Raw genomic sequence first — 23,733 nt, forward strand, 5'->3', positions numbered from 1 at the left:
GAAGATAGCAGCGTGATCTTCACGTGCATAGTCCCTGAATTAAGTAGCTCTGGATTCCTTTGTTTTTTGAACTAATGTTAAAGGACACGAAAGAGAAACAATCCTTTAGTCGGAAATCCCATCTTCAACACTTATACAACAGTTTTCAAGGGAATTACTTACAAACATGAGATCAAGCACAGATGAACAAGAACCTACAATACGCGTAGCACTAGATACTAGTTGTGACAATGGGAAACTAAACGCTGTTAGCAACAATGATTCCGCACTTGCTACCTCTCGGTGATCATGACCCCATTCAGGCCAGTTAATTCCTGGCAAATCAAAATCACCGCATAAAATTATCTTCGAACGTGAATTTGTGTGTTGTGCAATATAGTCGTGCATAATCTCTAAATATTCAGGGGAAGAGTTTGGTGGACGATACACTGCGCCCAAGAATATGCTTTTTTCATGGAAATTGATCCGGCACCACACACTTTCATGGTTGCTAATATCCTCTAAACGGGAAAACTTCACGTTCTTTTTTATAGCTATCGCTACTCCACCGCCTCTTGTTGTTCTGTCTTTGCGGATTAATTTGTATGAGGAGGGGACAACCTCAGAATCATGCACGCCTTCGTGCAACCAGCTTTCTGTAATAACTAAAATATGTGGATTGTGGTTTAGTACTAGGCTTTCCAAAAGAGTTAGTTTGTTTAAAACGCTGCGTGCGTTAAGTGATACACTACGAAGGGTTTTAGAACGCTCCCGTCATTTCTTCGTTTGAATTTCTGGCTGCCTTTGCACAGGCGTAACTGATTTTGTCATTCTAAACCTTCGATTGTGTTGCGAATCCCAGACGAACAGTTTTCCGTCCACTTTTAACTTGTCATAAATTAGCGACACATTTAAGCCTTCGGCCCTTTCCTGTGCTGCAGAATGCCAAAGTTTCTGTCGTGTATCACGCACTATTTTTGAAAAATCCTCCGAAATTGCTATTTTCGTTCCTTTCAGTTTGCTGCAGCAGGACAAAATTCTGGTTTTTTCTGCAAAGTCATAAAGTCGAAGGATAATTGGACGGCGGCGTTCTTTGTGATATTTTCCCACTCTATGAATCCTTTCTAATGACTTTACTTCTATGCTTAATACTTTCTGTAATACTTTTTGCTTAACTATGGCCTCCAGTGACTTCCAATCTTCGTCTACTTCTTCATTAATACCGTATATTACGAGATTGTTGCGTCTGCTCCTATTTTCTAGGTCGTCTACTTTGGCCGATAGTTGAAGAAGTTGGATGTTTGAGCTGCTACAGGCTTCCTGACATACCGTCAACTTTTGTTCAAGCGTTTGCAGGCGACTTATTTCCTTTTCAATAGACGTAATCCTTTCTTGAACGTTGGTCACCGCAGATTCGACTCTTTTTAGGTCGGAAGTCAATTCTTTCAAAGATTTGGTAGTTTCCCTTTGCTGTTTCAAAATTTTTTTCAGTAGGTCGTTAGTCGAACTGGATTCAGACTCTGAGTCTGATGTTGGCCCCGGATTGGTTTCTATATCACCAGCGGTTAGTAACAGCAACTTGATAACAGCAGCACAATTTTTGACAGTTTCAAGAAGAAAATGTGGACTTGGAAGCATCATCAAGGCCAGGGAGTCATCTCGAATGGAAGAAGTGTATTGCACACTAACCTGGATAACGAACAGTAGAGAGATTAGCATCCTGTCCTTTCTGGTGCAACCAAGTCCACTGAAAGATCCGTCGTTGCGCCCGGTATTTATACGGTCGAGATGAGGGCCTTCTGTTGACGTCACTGTGTCAGTCCGCCACTGTCTGCGCAGTATGCTTTCGTTGATGTCGGGTGGTAGCAGTTTCATTGCGTCCATGGCGCATTGGTCAGGCGCAGGTGTTGTGTTGAATTTGCAAACTGGCTGGATCACCGGCCACAGCGATATGCTTCATGGTATAGAACAACATTTCAAAGCATGTAAGTACACATGCTAATATGGCGCCTAATTCTTAAACAGCAAAGGCCAAGGCAAAAATAATACTAATTGTTACTATCACAAATCACTTTCAGAGTATTGTCAAGGGGTCGTGACGTGGCCGAAGACAGGAAACTTTGTGTTGTGATTTAACTGTATATTTGGGCGAACCTGTGCCCGGTAAAGGGAAAGTCTAATTACAGCAGCAGCCTTGCACAGATAGCAGTCTCGGACTGATAGCGGCGAACGCAGCGTCGGCCTTCGATCAACAACTGACTAGCGGGGAAGCGCGTCGGCATTTATACTCTTGCCGTCGAATGTTCTAGCGTTATCGCTGGCGGTGGCGTAGGTTCCAGAACAATCTGTACCGTTCGCACAGTGGGCGGGATGTTATCGAAATGATCTACTACAGTCCGGAACCTTCTAGAAAACTGCAGGCGCGGTTTGCGCTGAGAATCGTGTGGTGTTTTGGGATGATAACAAAAACTTGGGAAATGGAACGTGGCATTGCCCCCCTCTCAAAAAAGGCATCGTCCCGATGCTTTAACTAAAGATGAAAGTACAATAATAATGAAAGAAAGTACAATGAATAAATTACGATACAACAATAATACAAAAAAACTGGTTCAGTTTGTTAACGCGCATGAAACGGCTTGAGGCGCACGACATGGACGACTTCAGGTCGCGATCGGCGTCGTTGAGAGTTCGTGATGCCGTCGGGGACAACCTCGTAATCAAGTGGGCCGAGATGTCGAACCACCCTGAATGGTCCGAAGTACCGTCGCAGAAGCTTTTCACTTAGTCCACGTCGGCGTACCGGCGTCCACACCCAAACACGTTCACCGGGCTGGTATTCCACGAAGCGTCGTCGAAGGTTGTAACGGTGGCTGTCGGTCGTCTGTTGATTCTTGATACGGAGACGCGCAAGTTGTCGGGCTTCTTCGGCGCGTTGAAGGTACTCGCTCACGTCAAGGTTTTCTTCGTCGGTGACGTTGGGTAACATGGAATCGAGCGCCGTTGCCGGGCTCCTTCCGTAGACCAATTTGTATGGAGATATCTGCGTCGTCTCCTGCACCGCCGTGTTGTATGCGAAGGTCACATACGGAAGAATGGCGTCCCACGTCTTGTGTTCGACATCGACGTACATTGACAGCATGTCGGCGATCGTCTTGTTAAGCCGCTCGGTGAGGCCGTTGGTCTGTGGGTGGTACGCTGTCGTCCGGTGGTGGTTTGTTTGGTTGTATGCCAAGATCGCTTGAGTTAAGTCGGCAGTGAATGCCGTTCCTCTGTCGGTGATAAGAACCTCCGGGGCGCCATGACGTAGGACGATATTTTCGACGAAGAACTTAGCTACCTCGGATGCACTGCCTTTTGGCAACACTTTTGTCTCGGCGTAGCGGGTGAGGTAGTCGGTAGCTACCACGATCCACTTGTTTCCGAAAACCGACGTCAGGAACGGCCCCAGTAGGTCCATACCAATCTGCTGCAAAGGTCGGCAAGGTGGATCAATTGGCTGAAGAAGTCCCGCTGGCCTTGTCGGCGGTGTCTTGCGTCGCTGACAGTCCCGGCATGTTCTCACATAACGAGTGACGTCGGTGGTAAGACGTGGCCAGTAGTACCTTTCTTGTATCCTCGCGAGCGTGCGAGAAACACCGAGGTGCCCTGCCGTCGGATCGTCGTGCAGGGCCTGCAGGAGTTCTGGTCGCAGAGCTGAAGGCACCACAAGGAGGTACTTAGCTCGAAGGGGTCGAAAGTTTTTCTTTTGTAGAAGACCGTTTCGTAGAAAGAACGACGCAAGTGCGCGCTTGGATAGCTTCGGGACTTCGGCGGTCCTGCCTTCGAGGTATTCTATTAGGGTCTTAAGTTCCGGGTCGGCCCTCTGTCGTTCAGCGAAGTCGTCGGTAGTTATCGTTCCTAAGAAGTAGTCGACAGGGGCACGAGAGAGACAGTCGGCGTCGGAGTGTTTTTTTCCGGACTTGTAAATGACAGTAATGTCATATTCTTGAAGTCTCAGGCTCCATCGTGCGAGGCGACCTGAAGGGTCCTTCAAGGTGACTAGCCAACACAATGCGTGGTGGTCGCTCACAACTTTGAAGGGTCTGCCGTAGAGGTAGGGGCGAAATTTCGACGTAGTCCAGATGATGGCGAGGCACTCCTTTTCTGTTGTGGAATAATTTGCTTCTGCTTTGGATAGCGATCGGCTGGCGTAACTAATAACCCTTTCAAGTCCATCAGCCCTCTGCAGAAGAACGGCGCCAAGACCTACGCTGCTTGCGTCAGTATGTATTTCTGTCTCGGTGAATTCGTCGAAATGGGCAAGTAACGGAGGCGTCTGGAGGCCATGTTTAAGCTCCTGGAAAGCGTGTTCCTGCGGCTTTTCCCACTTAAACTCCACGTCGGCCTTGGTAAGGTTAGTGAGAGGATCGGCGATGCGGGCGAAGTTTTTCACGAACCGCCTATAATAGGCACACAGGCCCAGAAATCGGCGCAATGGCTTTCTTGTCAGTGGGCTTCGGGAAGTCGACGATGGCGGCTGTTTTCCGTGGATCGGGACGAACTCCAGACCTGCTGATAACGTGCCCCAGAAACAAAAGCTCCTCATACGCAAATATGCACTTTTCTGGCTTCAGTGTGAGTCCCGAAGTCTTGATGGCTTGAAGTACAGCTTCAAGGCGCCGAATATGCTCGTCGAAACTCGAGGAAAACACGACGACATCGTCCAAGTAAACAAGGCAAGTCTGCCACTTCAATCCTGCCATTACTGTATCCATAACGCGTTGAAAAGTTGCAGGCGCCGAGCAAAGTCCGAAGGGCATCACCTTAAACTCGAAGAGGCCGTCCGGAGTTATAAACGCCGTCTTCTCTCGGTCTCTTTCGTCGACTTCGATCTGCCAATAGCCAGTCTTCAGGTCCATTGACGAAAAATACTTGGCGTTATGGAGCCGATCAAGTGCGTCGTCTATTCGTGGGAGAGGATACACGTCCTTTCTTGTGATTTTGTTCAGGCGGCGATAATCGACGCAGAAACGTAGGGTCCCATCCTTTTTCTTCACTAACACCACGGGGGATGCCCATGGACTCTTGGACGGCTGGATAATGTCATCCCGCAGCATTTCATCAACTTGTCTCTTCATGGCCTCACGTTCTCGCGTCGAAACCTTGTACGGACTCTGACGGAGTGGTCTGGCATTTTCTTCGGTTATGATGCGATGTTTCGTGATTGGGGTCTGCCAAATTTTTGATGACGACGAAAAGCAATCTTCGTATTGCAGAAGCAGGGCCTTGAGCTGTTCTTGCTTATCGTTCGGAAGTCTGGGATTGACGTCGAAAGCTATGGGAGGGGCTTGGTTCCTCTGAGCAGGTTCCGCAGAATCGGCGAGGGCGGAAGCACTGGTGGCTTCGACAATTTCTTCGATGTATGCGACCGTTGTTCCTTTGTTCACATGTTTGTACTCATTGCTGAAATTCGTGAGCATAACCGTTGCTTTGCCTCCCCGCAGCTCTGCAATTCCTCTTGCGACGCAAATATTTCGGGTGACCAACAGATGCTGACTGCCTTTAACGACGCCTTCCAAGTCAGGTGATTTAGGAGCGCCGACTACCATAAGGACGCTTGAGCGAGGCGGAATGGTGACTTGTTCGTCCAGCACATTCAAGGCATGGTGTTCTGACGGCATGCGCGGCGGTAGTGCTTCTTCAGTGGATAACGTTATCGACTTTGTTTTTAGGTTGATGACAGCACCATGGAGGTATAAGAAGTCCATGCCAAGGACGACATCTCTTGAGCAACGCTGTAGGACTACGAAGTCTGTAGAATAAATACGGCCGTTAATGGTGACTCTCGCTGTGCAGATTCCTGCAGGCGTTACGAGATGGCCTCCGGCTGTGCGGATTTCAGGGCCTTTCCAAGCTGTCCTAACTTTCTTTAACTTCGCGGCGAACGACCCACTGATGACAGAATAGTCGGCTCCAGTATCGACGAGAGCGGTCACACTGTGGCCGTCGATAAGAACGTCGAGGTCGCTAGTTCGCCGTCTCGCATTACAGTTAGGGCGTGGCGTCGGGTCACGGCTGCGTCGGCTTGTTCCGCTGCTTCCATGTTGCGTCGTCAGGCCACCTTCGGTAAGTGAGCTTTCGCCGTCAGGGCTTTGCCTGTTTGGCGTTGTGTTCGGAAAGCTCCGTCGCGGCGTCGTCGTCGTCGGAGGATCTTCGGTAGTTCGTCGCACAGCAACCTCACCTCCACCGGTTGCTGCCCTTAGTTTCCCGGATACGGGCTAGGAGACCGGCCCCGCGTTGCGCCAGAGTACTGCCGGTGGTGCGGTGACGTGCGGCAGCTGAGCGACGGCGAACGCGAAGGGCTTCGTGGTGTCCACCGAGTTCCTGTCAGGTAGTCGGCGATGTCACGTGGTCGTTCTCCTGGCTGTGGACGCGGTGCATTGACGGCGAAGCCACGCAGTCCCATCTGGCGGTACTGGCAACGGCGGTATGTGTGTCCGGCCTCGCCGCAGTGGTAGCAGAGTGGGCGATGGTCAGGGGTGCGCCTGACGTCAGTCTTCCTCGGTGCACTGCGCTGGGCTGCTGGCGTACGGTATGACGTCGGTGGGGGGGGGGGGGTGGCGGCGGTGGTGTCTGTCGACGGAAGTGCGATGGGGCGGCGTTTTGGCGTGGACGGGGAGGAGCGTTGTGGCGCAGTGCAGCGGCGTAGCTCATAGCTTCCGGCTCGGGCAGCGGTGCGTGGGGAATTTGAAGCGATTGCCGGACTTCTTCTCGCACAATGTCCGCGATCGAATCCACTTGAGGCTGCGCCGAAGGCAACAGTTTGCGCAGCTCGTCCCGCACGATCGCTCGGATCGTTTCACGCAGGTCGTCGGAGTCACTGGTTCGAGCAGCAGCGCATTCTGGAGACAGGCGACGATTATACTGTCTGGTTCGCATGTCCAGGGTTTTTTCTATGGTGGTCGCGTCGGATACAAATTCTTGGACGGTGTTCGGTGGATTCCTCATTAGTCCCGCGAAGAGCTCCTGTTTGACCCCTCGCATGAGGAAATGAACTTTCTTTTCCTCAGGCATGTCTGGGTCAGCGTGACGGAATAGGCGGGTCATCTCCTCTGTGAAAATTCCAACCTTTTCATTTGGTAACTGAACTCGGGTCTCGAGTAGAGCAGCGGCCCTCTCTTTGCGAGCGACGCTCGCGAACGTTTGCAGAAATGCGCCGCAGAAGACATCCCACGTACGGAGCGTGGACTCCCGAATCTCTATCCAGGTCTTTGCGGTGTCTTCCAGGTAGAAGTACACACGACGGAGCTTTTCTTCGTTGTCCCAGTGGTTGAGGGCGGCCACGCGGTCGTATGTTTCTAGCCAGGTTTTCGGGTCTTCAAACGATGAGCCATGGAACGTTGGTGGTTCCCTGGGTTGATGAATGACGATCGCGGGCTGGGACGCTCCGGTTGTCATTGTCGCTGCAGTCGAGGTCATGGTCTTGGTCTTCCGCGCCTTGTCTTGTAGAAGGCCGTACTCCGGTGGGAGATCTTGCTGTCGGCGGCTTGTTCGCTGCTCTTGGTTGGCGTCGGTGTCTTCTCCGCGACGGGGGCTGGGTTCACGGCTTGACGGGGGCGTCCGGTACATGAACGAAGCAGCACCTCCACCAGATGTCACGGGGTTGTGACGTGGCCGAAGACAGGAAACTTCGTGTTGTGATTTAACTGTTTATTTGGGCGAACCTGTGCCCGGTAAAGGGAAAGTCTAATTACAGCAGCAGTCTTGCACAGATAGCAGTCTCGGACTGATAGCGGCAAACGCAGCGTCAGCCTTCGATCAACAACTGACTAGCGGGGAAGCGCGTCGGCATTTATACTCTTGCCGTCGAATGTTCTAGCGTTATCGCTGGCTGTGGCGTAGGTTCCAGAACAATCTGTACCATTCGCACAGTGGGCGTGATCTTATCGAAATGATCTACTACAGTCCGGAACCTTCTAGAAAACTGCAGGCGCGGTTTGCGCTGAGAATCGTGTGGTGTTTTGGGATGATAACAAAAACTTGGGAAATGGAACGTGGCAGTATCGACTCTATCTTAGACAGACGTGGGCCTTGGCTATGATCAGTTTAGCAACATGGGCGCGATCCTGCCTTACTTATGTATGCCCGGCACGGGCCAAGCGTGCTTTTTCAATCCAGGACCTGTTGGGCCGGATTCAGGTTTCATAAAGCGGGCCCGTGCAGTGCGCTATTCTTCCACCTATATACAGTTATAGTATACCGGGCTTACCGGGATACCGGGCGTACTGCAATACCGGAATTGAAGTGCGCATGCGCAGATATGTACGTTACCCGTACCGCTTACCGCATGGTTGGTATTTTTTCAGATTTGACGTTACCGTGGTAGCGTAGGTGTACGTAATATACGTAAACGTGGCGGCGCTCTCCAACGCCCGCTTCGAAGTGATTTTAGCGTAGTTGTTGGAAGATTCACCTCGTTCGCAGCAAACGACTGTTTAAAGTGGCTTCGCTTGCCTTCAGTTAGCTTCGGCGACTGAGTATTACGGTAAAGTTGGCGTATATCTTGAGTAGTTCGAGATATCGCGCATGCAGGATGGGACAGAGAAGAAGGCACATAACACATACACGGCGCTTACTTTCAACAATGTGGTTTAATCCGAGAAACAGCAATACTTACACCCAAACATGGCTCGTCACAACTACGTGCTAGAACCAGAGAATTGTGATCTACTGCAACACATGGGACATCGAAATAATGCAATTCTTTCAATGATAATGATACGGATGGCTTGCTTATACAGCCGTCCCCAAACTTAGCAATGAATTTCCCTTCTATAATGAGCCTTGTCATTTGGTTAGTACTTGACACTACTTTCGCTTCTATAATGACAAGGCTCATTATATAAGCGAAATTCATTGCTAAGTTTGGGGACGCCTGTATAAGCAAGAGGAGGCGCTGTTAGAGGCACCGCAGGTGGCGGTGGGGGGGGGGGGCAGGACTCGTGTAGTATGGCCGGCAGAAGACCATTATATTTACATTACAGTTGCAGTGAAGCATGCAAATATGTGCAAATTTGTACTTAAGTTTAGCGGCTGCGTCAGCAGCACAGGTAAGTGAGCTCTGCACATATTTACCTTTAACTTTAGCAATTTTGGTTATAGGAGGGTCAGAGTGGTGTCTATTTGTTCGTGAAAATACGAGGAGTTCAACTGCTACAAATACTGCATATACAAACGAAAATTTTAAATTTTAGGCGCGGAAAACAGTGTGAATCTGTGAAAACAACAGTCGGATCACGTGTTTTTTTTACGATCGCTTGTAGCTTCGTTATTATTCTACCGGGAAACGTCTTACTTTTAAAGTTGAAACTCCTTAGGGTAGACCTGATGCTACTAAAGTTTGATCAGGCTAGGTTTATTAGTTTCAGAGTTATTCTGCAATCAAAATTAAGCCTAATCACTAAAAAGATTAAATTAGTATTATCACCTCGCAAACGCATTTAAATTTTGTCCGCATATTATAATAATAAACCACACCCCATAGGCTACCAGGAGGCCCAATTCCGTACACTCTAGGACCTTAATTAAGGTGGTAATCAGCAAAAAGCTTATTTCATTAAAACAAATTTTCAAAGGGAGCTACAAACGCCACCGAAAAATAGCTAATATCTTCTTTTAGAACACAACAGTCGGGTTTTTTCCGTGTAAAAATAATTTTGATAGCTTAAGGTAACCGGAAGATACAGAGTTAGAAAGAATATAACGAGAACCGCTAATAAACGTGTGGCGCCCGCGTCTTCCATCACTCAGAGGAGGAGGGTGGCTCACTGCTCGGGAGAAAGGTACCCTCGTCAGATCAAAGTTTTGAACACGCGTTTTTTTTTCCCTTACGATCGCTTTTAACTTTGATAATAACCTACCGGGAAACTTCTAACTCATACAGTGCAAAGCCCTAATTGTAGGCCTGTCGTCGCTCAGGTTTCATCAGGACAGGAGTAATATTATCGGAACTATTCGTGACCAAAATTAAGCCTAATCACTAAACAGATTAATTTGGTAACATCACCTCACAAACGAATTTAAATTTTGTCCGCTTAATATATTAATAAACAGCACCCCATAGGCTAATTGGAGGCCCAACTCCGTACTCTCTAGACCCTTAATTAAGGGGGTAATCAGCAGAAATCTCATTTCATTAAAGCATTTTTATAAATATAACCACAATCTTGACTGATACACCACTGAAACCTACATTTAGAACAACAATCCGGGTGCGGCGATGGCGTAGTGGTTAGAGCATCCACCTCGCATGCAAGAGGTACGTGCTTAAAATCGCGGTGCCGCGCAGTTCCCAACCGGAAAAAAAATCCGCGTGTTGATGGAACTGCATTAAGAGGCCTGGGGTGCGGCCTCACCGGTAACCACCGTCGGGAACGCACTCCCTCATCAGAGAAGGATTGGCCACCCTGGTGCAGTATCTGGCCACTACCTCCCACATGCATACGTCAAATAACTCACGGCCCTCAGTCCCCAGCAGCTGCGAAGCAACTGACCATGGCGGTGGTCAGATCTGTAATGCAGCAGAGGGTGCTAAGAATCTCTGGACTACTTGCCGCCTTTGGAACCTGAACTTGGCAACGTTTAACGCTAGAACCTTATCTAGTGAGGGAAGTCTAGATGTACTATTCGAGGAGCTAGAGGGTGTTAAATGGGATATAATAGGGCTCAGTGAGGTTAGGAGGACAGATGAGGCCTATACTGTGCTACAGAATGGGCACGTCCTTTGCTATCGGGGCTTGGCAGACAGAAGAGAACTGGGAGTGGGGTTCCTAATTCACAGAAACATAGCTGGCAACATAGAGGAATACTATAGCATTAATGAAAGGGTGGTAGGTATTGTAATTAAACTGAATAAAAGATACAAGATGAAGGTAGTACAGGCTTACGCGCCTACATCCAGCCATGATGACGCTTCAGTTGAAAGCTTCTATGAAGACATGGAATCGGCAATGAGTCAGGTAAAAACACAGTATACTATAGTGATGGGCGACTTTAATGCAAAGGTAGGGAAGAAGCCGGCTGGAGACCAGGCAGTAGAAGATTATGGCATCGGCACTAGAAACGCCAGAGGAGAGCTACTAGTAGAATTCGCAGAATACAATAATTTGCGGATTTTGAATACTTTCTACCAAAAACGAGAAAACCGCAAGCGGACATGGAGGAGCCCTAATGGCGAAAATAAGAACGAAATAGACTTTATAATGACTGCACATCCAGGAATCGTGCAGGATGTGGAAGTGGTTGGCAAGGTACGATGCAGTGACCATAGAATGGTACGGTCTCGAATTCGCCTAGACTTGAAGAAGGAACAACAGAAACTGATACGCAAGAAGCCAATCAATGAGGTATCACTGAGAGGGAAAGTACAGGAATTCAGGGTGTCGCTGCAGAACAGGTACTCGGCTCTTAATGAGCAAACCAACCTTAGCGTAGATACAATGAATGATAATCTAACGAGTATCATTACGGAGTGTGCAGTGGAAGTTGGAGGCAAGGTAGTTAGACAGGACACTGGCAAGCTTTCCCAGGAAACAAAGAACCTCATTAATAAGCGTCAAAGCCTGAAAGTGTCAAGTAAAACAGACAAAATAGAACTGGCAGAGCTTTCGAAGTTGATTAATAGGCGTAAAGTATGCGATGTAAGAAAGTATAACATGAAGAGAATTGAACGCGCTCTGAAAAACGGAGGAAGCATCAAAGCAGTGAAGAGGAAACTTGGGATAGGCAAAAGTCGGATGAATGCACTAAGGGACAAAGAAGGCAAAACAACTAACCAATATGGATAGGATAGTTAAAATAGCGGAGGAGTTTTACAAAGATCTGTACAGTAGCCGAGACAACCACGACCTTAATACTATAAGAACTAGCAGTAACCCAGATGACACCCAATCAGTAATGATAGAAGAAGTCAGAAAAGCTTTGGAGAACATGCAAAGAGGCAAAGCTGCTGGTGAGGAACAGGTAACATCAGATCTGCTTAAAGATGGAGGACAGATTGTGTTAGGAAAAACTAGCCACCCTGTTTACGAGGTGTCTCCTGATGGGAAGGGTACCAGAGTCTTGGAAGAACGCTAACATCATCTTAATACATAAGAAAGGAGATGACAAGGACTTGAAGAATTACAGGCCGATCAGCTTGCTCTCTGTAGTATACAAGCTATTTACAAAGGTAATTGCTAACAGAGTAAAGAAAACATTAGAATTCAATCAACCAAAGGAGCAAGCAGGATTTCGAACAGGCTACTCAACAATCGACCACATTCCTACTATCAATCAGGTAATAGAGAAATGCTCAGAATATAACCAACAACTATACATAGACTTCATAGATTACGAGAAGGCGTTTGATTCAGTAGAAATATCAGCCGTAATGCAGACATCAGGGCGTAGATGAAGTATATATAAACATTCTGGAAGAAATCTACAGGGGATCAACTGCTACCATAGTGCTTCATAAAGAAAGCAACAAAATACCAATCAAGAAGGGTGTAAGGCAGGGGGACACAATCTCCCCAATGCTATTTACCGCGTGCTTACAGGAGGTTTTCAGAAGCCTAGAATGGGAACAGTTAGGGATAAGAGTTAATGGAGAATACCTTAGTAACCTGCGCTTCGCCGATGACATTGCATTGCTGAGTAACTCAGGGGACAAATTGCAACTCATGATTACGGAGTTAGACAAGGAGAGCAGAAAGGTGGGTCTTAAAATTAATCTGCAGAAAACGAAAGTAATGTACAACAACCTCGGAAAGGAGCAGCGCTTCGAGATAGGTAATAGTGCACTTGAAGTTGTAAATGACTAAGTCTACTTAGGGCACGTAATAAGCGCGGAGCCGAACCACGAGATTGAAGTAACTAGAGGAATAAGAATGGGGTGTAGCAGATTTGGCAAGCACTCTCAAATTACGACAGGTAGGTTGCCACTATCCCTCAAGAGGAAGGTATATAACAGCTGTATCTTGCCGGTACTTAGCTACGGAGCAGAAACCTGGAGACTTACAAAGAGGGTTCTGCTTAAATTGAGGACGACGCAGCGAGAAATGAAAAGAAAAATGGTAGGTGTATCTTTAAGAGACAAGAAGAGAGCAGAGTGGAATAGGGGACAAACGGGGGTTAAGGATATCATAGTTGAAATAAAGAAGAGGAAATGGACATGGGCTGGGCATGTAGCGCGTAGACAGGATAACCGCTGGTCATTAAAGGTAACTAACTGGATTCCCAGAGAAGGGAAGCGGATTAGGGGGAGACAGAAGGTTAGGTGGGCAGATGAGATTAAGAAGTTTGCGGGTATAAATTGGCAGCAGCAAGCACAGGACCGGGTTAACTGGCGGAACATGGGAGAGGCCCTTGTCCTGCAGTGGACGTAGTCAGGCTGATGATGTATAAGCAAGCCATTGGCATCATTATCATTGAAAGAATTGCATTATTTGGATGTCGCTTGAGTTGCAGTAGATCACAATTCTCTGGTTCTAGCACGTGGTTGTGACGCGCCATGTTTGGGTATAAGTATTGCTGTTTCTCGGATTAAACCGCATTGTTGAGAGTTAGTGCCTTGTATGTGTTCTGTGTCTTCTTCTCTGTCTCGTCCTGGATGCGCTATACCTCGAACAATATGAATAATCAACAAGCCCACCGTGCAACCTTAGTAGTTTTTAAGATAGCTTCCAATTTGAATGCATCATCATCATCAGCCTGACTACGTTCACTGCAGGACAAAGGCCTCTCCCATGTTCCGCCAGTTAACCTGGTCCTGTGCTTGGTGCTGCCAATTTATACCCGCAAACTTCTTAATCTCATCTGCCCACCTAACCTTCTGTCTCCCCCTAACCCGCTTTCCTTCTCTGGGAATCTAGTTAGTTACTCTTAACGACCAGTGGTTATCCTGGCTACATGCTACATGCCCGGCCCATGTCCATTAATTCTTCTTGATTTTAGCTTTGATAATATTAACCCCCGTTTGTTCCCTAATCCACTCTGCTCTCTTCTTGTCTTTTAAGGTTACACCTACCATTTTTCTTTCTATTGCTCGCTGCGTCGTCCTCAATTTAAGCTGAACCCTCTTTGTAAGTCTCCAGGTTTTTTTTCTCCGTAGCTAAGTACCGGCAAGTTACAGCTGTTGTATGCCTTTCTTTTAAGGGATAGTGGCAATCTACCTGTCATAACTTTAGAGTGCTTGCCAAATCTGCTACACCCCATTCATATTCCTCTAGTTACTTCAATCTCGTGGTTCGGCTCCGCGCTTATTACGTGCCCTAAGTAGACATAGTCTTTTACAACTTGTAGTGCACTATTACCTATCTCGAAGCGCTGCTCTTTTCCGAGGTTGTTGTACATTACTTTCGCAATTCGAACGCATCTAGGCCTAACTACAAGATCAATGTAAACAAATCGGCATCGTATTTTTTTTTCCGCGTTTGGTGCGTGCTTCGTATTTATTTTTGCTTCTATTATTATTAAAATAAACTTGTAACAATTCTTCGTGCGGTGGCATAGGCAAATATTCACGTTTCCTTTTGTTTTTATTAGTCTTTAACTTGTTAACCATCCAAGAGGCGGTGCCACCATCCCAGCTGGGACACGCAAACCACGTAAACGCTATCCCGGTAAACTATAAGACGCTGTTCACAATAAACGTTTGCTGAACGGTAACGCCATTCCCTTAACCTCCGCTATCACGTTAGCCATAAACTATAACTGTCTATTAGTCGCCACAGGCTCGGGGTCACCATAACGATCGACTTTCCACTGAGCGGTCGTTGCAATGGCATACTTACTGTGCTTTACCAGAACGTTGAAGCACGTTTCTCATTGCAAGCATGGACGCATTAGGTTTTAGAAGACCACATACTCATATCTAGCATACTTCAGCGCCTGTGTGCAATGCTTGCACATGATATGGTTGATATGTTTTGATATATTTTTTCTCTATTTTTCAGGCACACATAGACTGCAACTGCGTTGGAGATGCGAAGCATTTTTGAATACTTTACAATATCAGGCTTCATACAAGAAGCCATCATAACCTTTTTAAGCAAATAATAAAGGCAAGTGGGAAGATGAAATAGGCTCCAATATTCATTTTGTTTTGTGCACACATTTTGGCATTTTCAAGTAAACGCGAAGAAAGGCGGACACCACTTCCCAAGACAATTGATTTAGCGGATAATTTACATTTCCCAAAGAAAACGTTGCTGCGCAATCTGCAGCCCTGCAGCCATGCTCATAAGATCATTATTGTGTTGTCTCTGAATAATGCATTACGGTCTAGTAAATGGTCGTTTCACATTCTGACAAATATTTGATGACAGCTGAGATCAGGTGAGATTATTTATGCTGAATCGTCAGCGGAAGGAACACAAATATACTATAACATGCAACGGTTAGGCGAAGCTTAGACCAGTTGGATATTCTGTGTTGGGTAAAGAATGGAAAACAAAAGACAATAGAGGCCAACGCGATAGCGCAAATAAAGAGAAACTGACAGAAAAACAATCCTCAGCGGTTCTCTCACTTACGTAAATACGCTGAGACAATCCTAATCTGGCGAAGGTAGTCCTAAGCAGCCAACGTTCGACGCGTTGATGCGTTCAACGCTATACGTGCGAGGGAAGTCCCAGTGCCTCACTAATGCTTTCTCACACAGTAGATGGTTGTCCAACTCAATTTGAAGTCAATTACGAGATGTAGTATAACGGCGATGAGGGCAAATAATGTGGGATCACAATTGCGATTGAAATAAACAACTTACCTGCGTGCAGTAAGACATAACGCTGAAAATATATTGTTATAGAAAGCCAGCGGCAAACAGCAGATAAGAGGGAGCAACTTAATCATTTCAATAGCAGCTGTATTGCATAGTGCTGTTGCAAAGCAGAATTCAACTCGCAAACGTACTTCTGCGCGAGTATGTGTGGCAAATATTTCATCAGCATAAACTGCTGCTTCTATTAAATTTCACGAGTGTGCGCGTTATTAAGGAAACTGGTTATTTAAGCCATGACTGGACCAGATAATATGGTTACATGCTGACAGGCAAGATGGCCAGGTATTGATTGATAAGTGGGGTTTAACGTCCCAAAACCACCATATGAATATGGGAGACGCTGTAGTGGAGGGCTCCTGAAATTCCGACCGCCAGGGGTTCTTTAACGTGCACCCAAATCTGAGCACACGGGCCTACAACATTTCCGCTTTCATCGAAAATGCAGCCGCCGAAGCCGGGATTCGATCCCGCAACCTGCGGGTCAGCAGCCGAGTACCTTAGAAACTAGAGCACCGCGACGGGGCAAGATGGCCAAGTAAAAAACAACAACAAAAAACAGATGGGACCCTGCCGAAACAAGCCAAAACTAGCCATGCTTTCACATTTTCATGAAAATACCAGCGACGTTTAAATTTTACAAAATAAATCCATAAAACCTTTTGCCAAAGTTCAAAAAAAAAGCACCCTGTATTCTTCAAAATTCAAATCGCTGAAATCCAAGCAGTAAGTTTTGACATTAACAATTGTTCTCTGCAAGAGCAGGATATTTCTTGCGTTGTTTAAAAATAACACTTCACGCGTCTCGCGCGTGTTTTCCTAAATTTATTTTATTTATTTAAGAAATACTACAGACAGTTTTTCACCATCCTAGCAGGAGAGGGTTACATAAGGTTCCTAACACAGAGGTAAAAACTAGAAGAAGTCGGAGCGTGCACGCAGTCGGAAGGCAGTGAATTCCAGTCTTCAATGGTTCCTACAAAAAATGAGTACTTGAATGTGTTATTTTTAGGAGCATATGGTCTTTTAGTTTTTGAATGATTTAACCTTGCTGAGCGCTGAGGAGGTGGCAGAATGTACAATTCTTTATTTAAACCAGATTCATTGTTGTATAGTTTATAAAAGAAGACTAACCTTGCACTTCTTCGCCTACATTCCAGTGGTTCCAGCTCACATTTATTTAACATTTCAGAAACGGAGGAGAGGCGCCTAAAGTCTGAAAAAATGAACCCTTGCGCTTAATCGCTGAATCTTTTCCACTTTATCTATGTCTTTCTTTAAATATGGGTCCCAAGCAAGGGATGCGTATTCTAGCACTGGTCGAACTAGGGTTTTATAGGCTGCAAGTTTAACTTTCTAATCACATGACCTCAGCTTCCTTCTTAAGAAGCATAGCTTCTTGTAGGCCTTGGCGCAAACGTTGTCGATGTGAGCGTCCCAGCTAAGTTTCGTATTAATGGTCAATTCCAAATATTTTACGGTATTAACAAATTCAATACTTTGATTACGGACATGGTATTTATATTTAAGAGGAGTTTCCTTGTGTGTTACTGTAATAGCGCCAGTTTTTGAGTAGTTAACAACCATCTGCCACCTCTCACACCAGTCAGCAATTTTGCACAAGTTGTCGTTAAGCAATGATTGGTGCAAGGGGCTACTGACAGTTGTAAAAATAACACAGTCGTCTGCAAACATTTTCACAGTCACTCCCGCGTCAATATCATCGCAAATATCATTCACATAGATCAAGAACAAGAGTGGTCCCAAGACCGACCCCTGGGCAACTCCTGACAATACATCAAGGTTTTGTGATTGGCAGCCGCTAATTTCTACAAACTGCGTTCTGTTTTTCAGATACGCAGAAATACAGTCCACGAGGCGGGGAGCAATCCCTAAACGCTGCATTTTTCGTATCAGTAAAGCGTGCGGTACCCTATCAAAGGCTTTTGATAGGTCCAAAAATATTGCATCTATTTGTTTTCTGTCATTGATAGCATCAGCGAAGTCGTGTATGACTGATACGAGCTGGGTCGTCGTTGATAACTTTTTTCTAAACCCATGCTGGAAGCTGCCTAATATGTTTTTTGATTCCAAGAACGATGTTATCTGGCTGGAGAGGATGTGCTCAAGTAGTTTACAGCAACTACTGATTAATGATATTGGCCTGAAGTTCGAAGCGAGCAGTTTGCTTCCATCCTTGTGGACTGGGACAATTTTTCCACGCAACCAATCAGAAGGTAGGCATTCGTCATCCAAATATATATTGAACAAAATATATAAGTAATGTGAAATAATGTACGCATAACGCTTCGAAAAGGCATTAGGGATACTGTCAGGGCCAGAAGACTTCTTGGTATCAAGTTTTAGAAGAAGAATACCATTTACATTTAAATCTATATTCGGCATTACGTTGGGCGAGAGAGGAGATGGTTCCGTCGGATTATTGGTTAAACTCTGTTGACTGAACACACTGTGGAATATTCTGTTTAGCTCATTAGCAATTGCGTAAGGATTAGTAACTGCGCAGCCGTCAACGCGAAGCTGTTCAACCGATTTTTTGTTTCCGGACAAGTATCCCCAAAATTTTGCGGAGCGTTTTCCATGAAGTTAACAAGTGTCGTTCCAAAAAAATAATCTCGAGTGGTCCGTATTTCGTGCTTCAGTGTTACTGAGAGGGAAGATATGGCCTGGTTATCTTTACGCGCTGCTTTACGTTTTCTTGATATTGCTCTTTTCAATTGTACTATATCGCGTGTTATCCAGGGGTTGCACCGTTTTTTTTTCTGAAATTCCGGTACGAATTCCTCAAGACACGATGCAGTAACGTTTCTAAACGTATTCCACAGACTTAGTACATCTCCTCCTGCCTCAAAGTCACCGAAGCACAAACCAAGTTTATCTATAATAGCTTCGTCATCCGCAGCAGAAAAATTAAAGAAACTCTTGCTCGCAGAATTCTTTTTGTCAGGGCAGAAATTTGCGGTAAGTAAAACCAGCTTGTGATCAGAGATTCCATCATAAACACTGGCCTTAGTGTCATCTGGAAAGTTTCCAACAAATAGAAGATCTAGTACACTTTCAGTGCTTCGAGCAACTCTGGTAGCATCTTTAACAAGTTGAACAAGAATAAAGTTCAGCATCAATTCAAGCAACAAGATACAGTTCGCTACGTCTGTTGAACCTGGGTGAAGAGTGTTCCAATCAATTGATGGTAGGTTGAAGTCCCCCGCTAATATGACTTTTTGATTAGGCTTGCACTTCTGCTGCATGCAAGACTGAATGTTTTCCAAAAACGACTCCGGCGAAGAAGGGGGCCGGTAGACTACACCTACGAGAGCCGAGAGCCCACGAAAATTAATTTGACACCATACACTTCCATTGTCGATTATTTCGTCCATAGTTATGCAAGTTATTTTCTGTTTGACCACCAAAGCAATGCCTCCTCTTCTGCAGCCTCAATCACGTCAAACCATTTTATAAGTTGGAGGAACTATTTCAGAATCTAGAATGTCCGGAGTTAGCCAGGTCTCTGTAATTGCTATGATTTGGGGATCATAGGTAAATACGATTTCTACAAGCTCGTGAACTTTATTGACAGTGCTCCTAGAATTAAAGAGAACAACTCGCAATTGTTTGTGATCGAGTCATTCATCGTGGTTACGTTGCGGGCGGATACATTTCAGGCAATCCTTCTGCTCATCCCATTCGTATATATCATCGTCCACTCTCAGTTTATCGTAATCGAGCTATACTTTGCGACCTTGCGCCCTAAAATCATTGGAATGAGACTAGAGTTTGCTGCGCTTTGCTATAGTGGCCTTGCAGAAGTCTTGGTTTACCGAGATTTTTGTTCCTTTCAGTTTGTGACAGTTTTTTAACACTTTAAGCTTCTCGTTGTAGTCAAAAAAATTCATTATTACCGGTTATACTTTATCGCGGCATTTTTTCCGAACCCTGTGTACTCTTTCCACAGAGTTAACAACCACTCCGAGTTTATCCCCTATCAGTTCCTCGATTATCTTCTTTCTTAGTTCTGTAGCATTTTCACGATCCGGTTCAGGAAAACCAAAAATAACAAGATTGCGGCGTCTGCTTCTATCTTCTAAATCATCCAGATGCCTTTGATGTAGTTAAAGATTACCTTTCAACGCTGTAACTTCAGTCTGCAGTGCCTTGATCTCTACTTTCTGTTCTTTTATTGCTACCATAACATCGTCCATTCAGGCAGTAACCGTAGATTCTAGCTTATCGTGAACAGTAGCTAAATTTTTGATTTTTGTTTTCAATTCTTCCTGGGAAGCAAGCATAGTGTTCATTTTTATGAGATCGTCTGTATCAGGCCCAGGATTCTGCCCAACATCCCCCGCAAGAAGAATCAAAATGACCGTCCATGCGTCCACAAAAAGACATGCACAAGTCGCCGGGCACGGCAGAACCACAATTCCTCTACAATCGCTACGAAAGCTGGTAAGAGTGTTTCCCACCAACCTGGGCGAAAAATACAGAAGGTTATAGTGACGTTGCCATTGCGGTCCCGCCATGCCCTCTGAAGAAGTCATTGATGCGGTTGTTTTTATATGCTTGAGCAGGGGGCGTTGTTTCCAAGAAGTTGGATTCCGGTGACGTCATGTGCTGCGTCCATGGGATTGGCCAGTCGGAGTTCACTGCTGGTAGATCCAGGCTGCTGTTGTCATTCTTCGGTGTGAATGACACGTGCTGAGCAAGGGCGCACAGCGTAACCTGGGCGAAAAATACAGAAGGGTATAGCGATGTTGTCATTGCGGTCCCGCCGGGCCCACTGAAGAAGTCGTTGATGCGGTTGTTTTTATATGCTTGAGCAGGGGGCGTTGTTTCCAAGAAGTTGGATTCCGGTGACGTCATGTGCTTTGGGTAGCGCAGTGGCAGCGAGAGTAAAAAAAATTACGGCATATTCACGGGGTGAATGATGATGAATGGGCGAAACTCCTGAGGGATTCATCGGTAAACTGTGAATCTCCCGTGTAATTCGCCCAGTCGATCATCATGTAAAGACGTGAGAAACGCTGTGTGTGTATATACACAAATCAACTTTTATTTGTTCTTAGACGATGGATGGCTTGCGATGTCCCTTCATTATGACGGCTTTATGGTCTGTGAAATGAAGGGAGAGTGGTTCCTGTATAGGTTGCAGTGGGCAATTAGCAAATACTAGGTCTATGCATGTTCCTCGGATCGTGGTAGGTTTCATATGGTCAAACGATATACGTCTGAGTGCATATCTAGAAGCCATATGTTGGATAAGCCAATTATTGTCTATGATAGCCACGTTAAAGTCTCCAAGTTGTACACTTGGTCCATTCTTGTATTTGTTCTCATAATTTCGTAACGCAGTGTCAATGAATGTCTTGATGTTCCCGGTCAACAGGTTGGGTGTGAGGTACATGGTCATGAGGACGATTCCAGAGTCAAAGAGTTTGATGGCTGCATATTCTCCGCACTAAATCGAACGATTGCCTTCAACCAATGACACGCGCCATATGTGACATCATTCCTATTTTATAAGATCTCGCGTCTTTCATCAACTACAAGTACCGCTTTCTAGTTTATAACATCTTGCATCTTTTCATCATCAGCTACAAGTACCACCATGCCCCGCCGCGGTGGTCTAGTGGCTAAGGTACTCGGCTGCTGACCCGCAGGTCGCGGGTTCAAATCCCGGCTGCGGCGGCTGCATTTCCGATGGAGGCGGAAATGTCGAGGCCCGTGTGCTCAGATTTGGGTGCACGTTAAAGAACCCCAGGTGGTCAAAATTTCCGGAGCCCTCCACTACGGCGTCTCTCATAATCATATGGTGGTTTTGGGACGTTAAACCCCACAAATCAATCAAACAAGTACCACCATCTAGTAAACACTACAAGAACTAAACGAGAGGTGGCTACATGGATGGATGGATGGATGGATGCTATGAGCGTCCCCTTTATAACGGGGTGGTGACAAGTATGCCACCAGGCTCGACAAAAAAAAAACCTTTTTTCTTTTTTTTATGTTGGCCTAATGCCTCTACTTCGATAAATTCTATCTTAATGGAAAAAAAGGTAAATTTTCAGCTTAAGTTCTCTGCCATTTACGGCACACTGTCCATATTTTATTTTTCCAATATTTATTTTTGTCCTTTCTCTCTAATTTTCTGCCACCAATACTCTAACCGTCTCTTACTTATTTCAATCGCGGGTGTGTTCAGCTTTCCATTGTTGTCCCTAAAACCCAAGGCTTCCTGTAGGCTCGTGCCCAAACGTACACCTGGGTGGATATCTCCACATTCAATCAGAACATGCTCCGCCGTTTCCTTATCTTTCCCGCAGCGTGTGCATTGTTCTTCTTCTTTACTGAATCTTGCTTTATAACTACGCGTTCTAAGGCAACCCGATCTCGCTTCAAACAGTAAAGCGCTTCCCCTTGAATTATCGTAAAATGCCTCCCTCCTTATTTCATTTTTGCCCTTTCGGTAGTTACTCAAAGCCGGTTTTTTCTCCATAGCTGCCATCCAGTAAATCCTCTCCGCCTCCCTGACTTTTCCCTTAACGCTCTTTGTTGACATATGGCTCACAATACCAGCCGTATATTTACTAGTGAGTCTTCTAGTTCTTTTTCTCCACTGTGTGTCCACGCTCTTCCTATACAAATAACGGAACACCTTCTCTGCCCATCTACTCTCCTTCATATTTATTAGCCTTTCTTCGAACCTTATTTTGCTCTGCGCTTCCCTCGCCTCAAAACCTGCCCACCCCATATCGCCCTTTACAGCCTCGTTTGTCGTCTTCCCATGAGCACCCAACGCGAGGCGTCCCACAGTCCTTTGATTTACATCCATTCCCGATTGCACCTCTGCCCTCATGCACACCACTGAGTTCCCAAAAGTAAGCCCTGGAACCATTACACCCTTCCACAGACCTCGAAGCACCTCATACCTATTGTATCCCCACAACGCTCTGTGCTTCATTATTGCCGCATTCCTCTTTCCTTTTGCTGCCGAGGCTTTTTCCTGTACCTCCATGTATCTATCACTCTCATTTACCCATACTCCAAGGTACTTGTATTCACTTACCCTCGGTATTTCTTGGCCTTGTATGGACACCGTCTGATCACAGGGATCATTGAATACCATCAATCCACACTTCGTTACACTGAATCCTAGTCCAAGAGCTTCACCTTCCCTTCCGCATATATTCGCCAGCTGCTGTATATCATCTCGACTGTCCGCAAATAAGACGATATCGTCCGCATAAAATAAACCTGGAAGCTTCTGCTCAATCATCATGCCGCCCTGTTTGTGTGACAGATTAAAACCAATGTTGTTACCTTCTAGCGCTTTTTCCATACTCACCATGTACAGCATGAATAACAGCGGGGAATGAATACATACAGGAGACGGTACCGCCATCTAGTGAACACTGCAAGAACTAAACTAGAGGTGGCTACATACAGGCTACAGGGGACTCACAGCCCACGCCCTAAGGACTTCGCCCCTAAAATTAGTATACCATGAATGAGCCTGAGTCACAATTTACCCCTAATCCAGACAAATCACTGAAGCAGTTCGTTCATTATTCGCTTTATAATGTCGATGAGTGCAATACACTTTCGAGTGGCTCCTTTACTTGCAAGTATGGTTCCAAGTTGTGCTTTTCTGCTCAGCAAAAGGTTATCCAACCACGAATAACCTGCAAAATGAGGCCCAATGCAAGTTTTTCCCTAGTTTTGCCACGTATGAAAATGCCTTTTTTTCCTGCAAAGCAAGTATTTAATTAAAAGATGCACTCCGACTTAAAAAAACAAAATAGAACACAAAAACTGCACTGACGTTTCGCCACATATGCGGGTGGCATCCTCAGTATGCACTGACACCAAGTTAGCGAAAGCCACCCCGTGTACAATACTGTGCTAAGACTGCGACACCACACACATCGGCGAAACAG

The 23,733-nt window shown here is 45.9% G+C and overlaps 1 protein-coding gene and 1 pseudogene across 1 annotated transcript in view; one reads left to right on the plus strand and one right to left on the minus strand.

The window, feature by feature from the left end:
• LOC142776718 (uncharacterized) overlaps window positions 1–15,080 on the plus strand; it is a 394,390-nt gene extending 379,310 nt beyond the window's left edge. The window contains exon 10 of the mRNA XM_075880911.1: window positions 14,955–15,080. The gene's annotated coding sequence lies outside the window, so the exon portion shown is untranslated. The remainder of the gene's footprint in view (window positions 1–14,954) is intronic.
• Window positions 15,081–19,524: 4,444 nt separating this feature from the next.
• Window positions 19,525–19,998, minus strand: LOC119161657 (uncharacterized; annotated as a pseudogene).
• Window positions 19,999–23,733: the final 3,735 nt, after the last annotated feature.

The sequence above is a fragment of the Rhipicephalus microplus genome, chromosome X (assembly GCF_043290135.1).
Source record: "Rhipicephalus microplus isolate Deutch F79 chromosome X, USDA_Rmic, whole genome shotgun sequence".
NCBI classification, from domain to species: domain Eukaryota; kingdom Metazoa; phylum Arthropoda; class Arachnida; order Ixodida; family Ixodidae; genus Rhipicephalus; species Rhipicephalus microplus.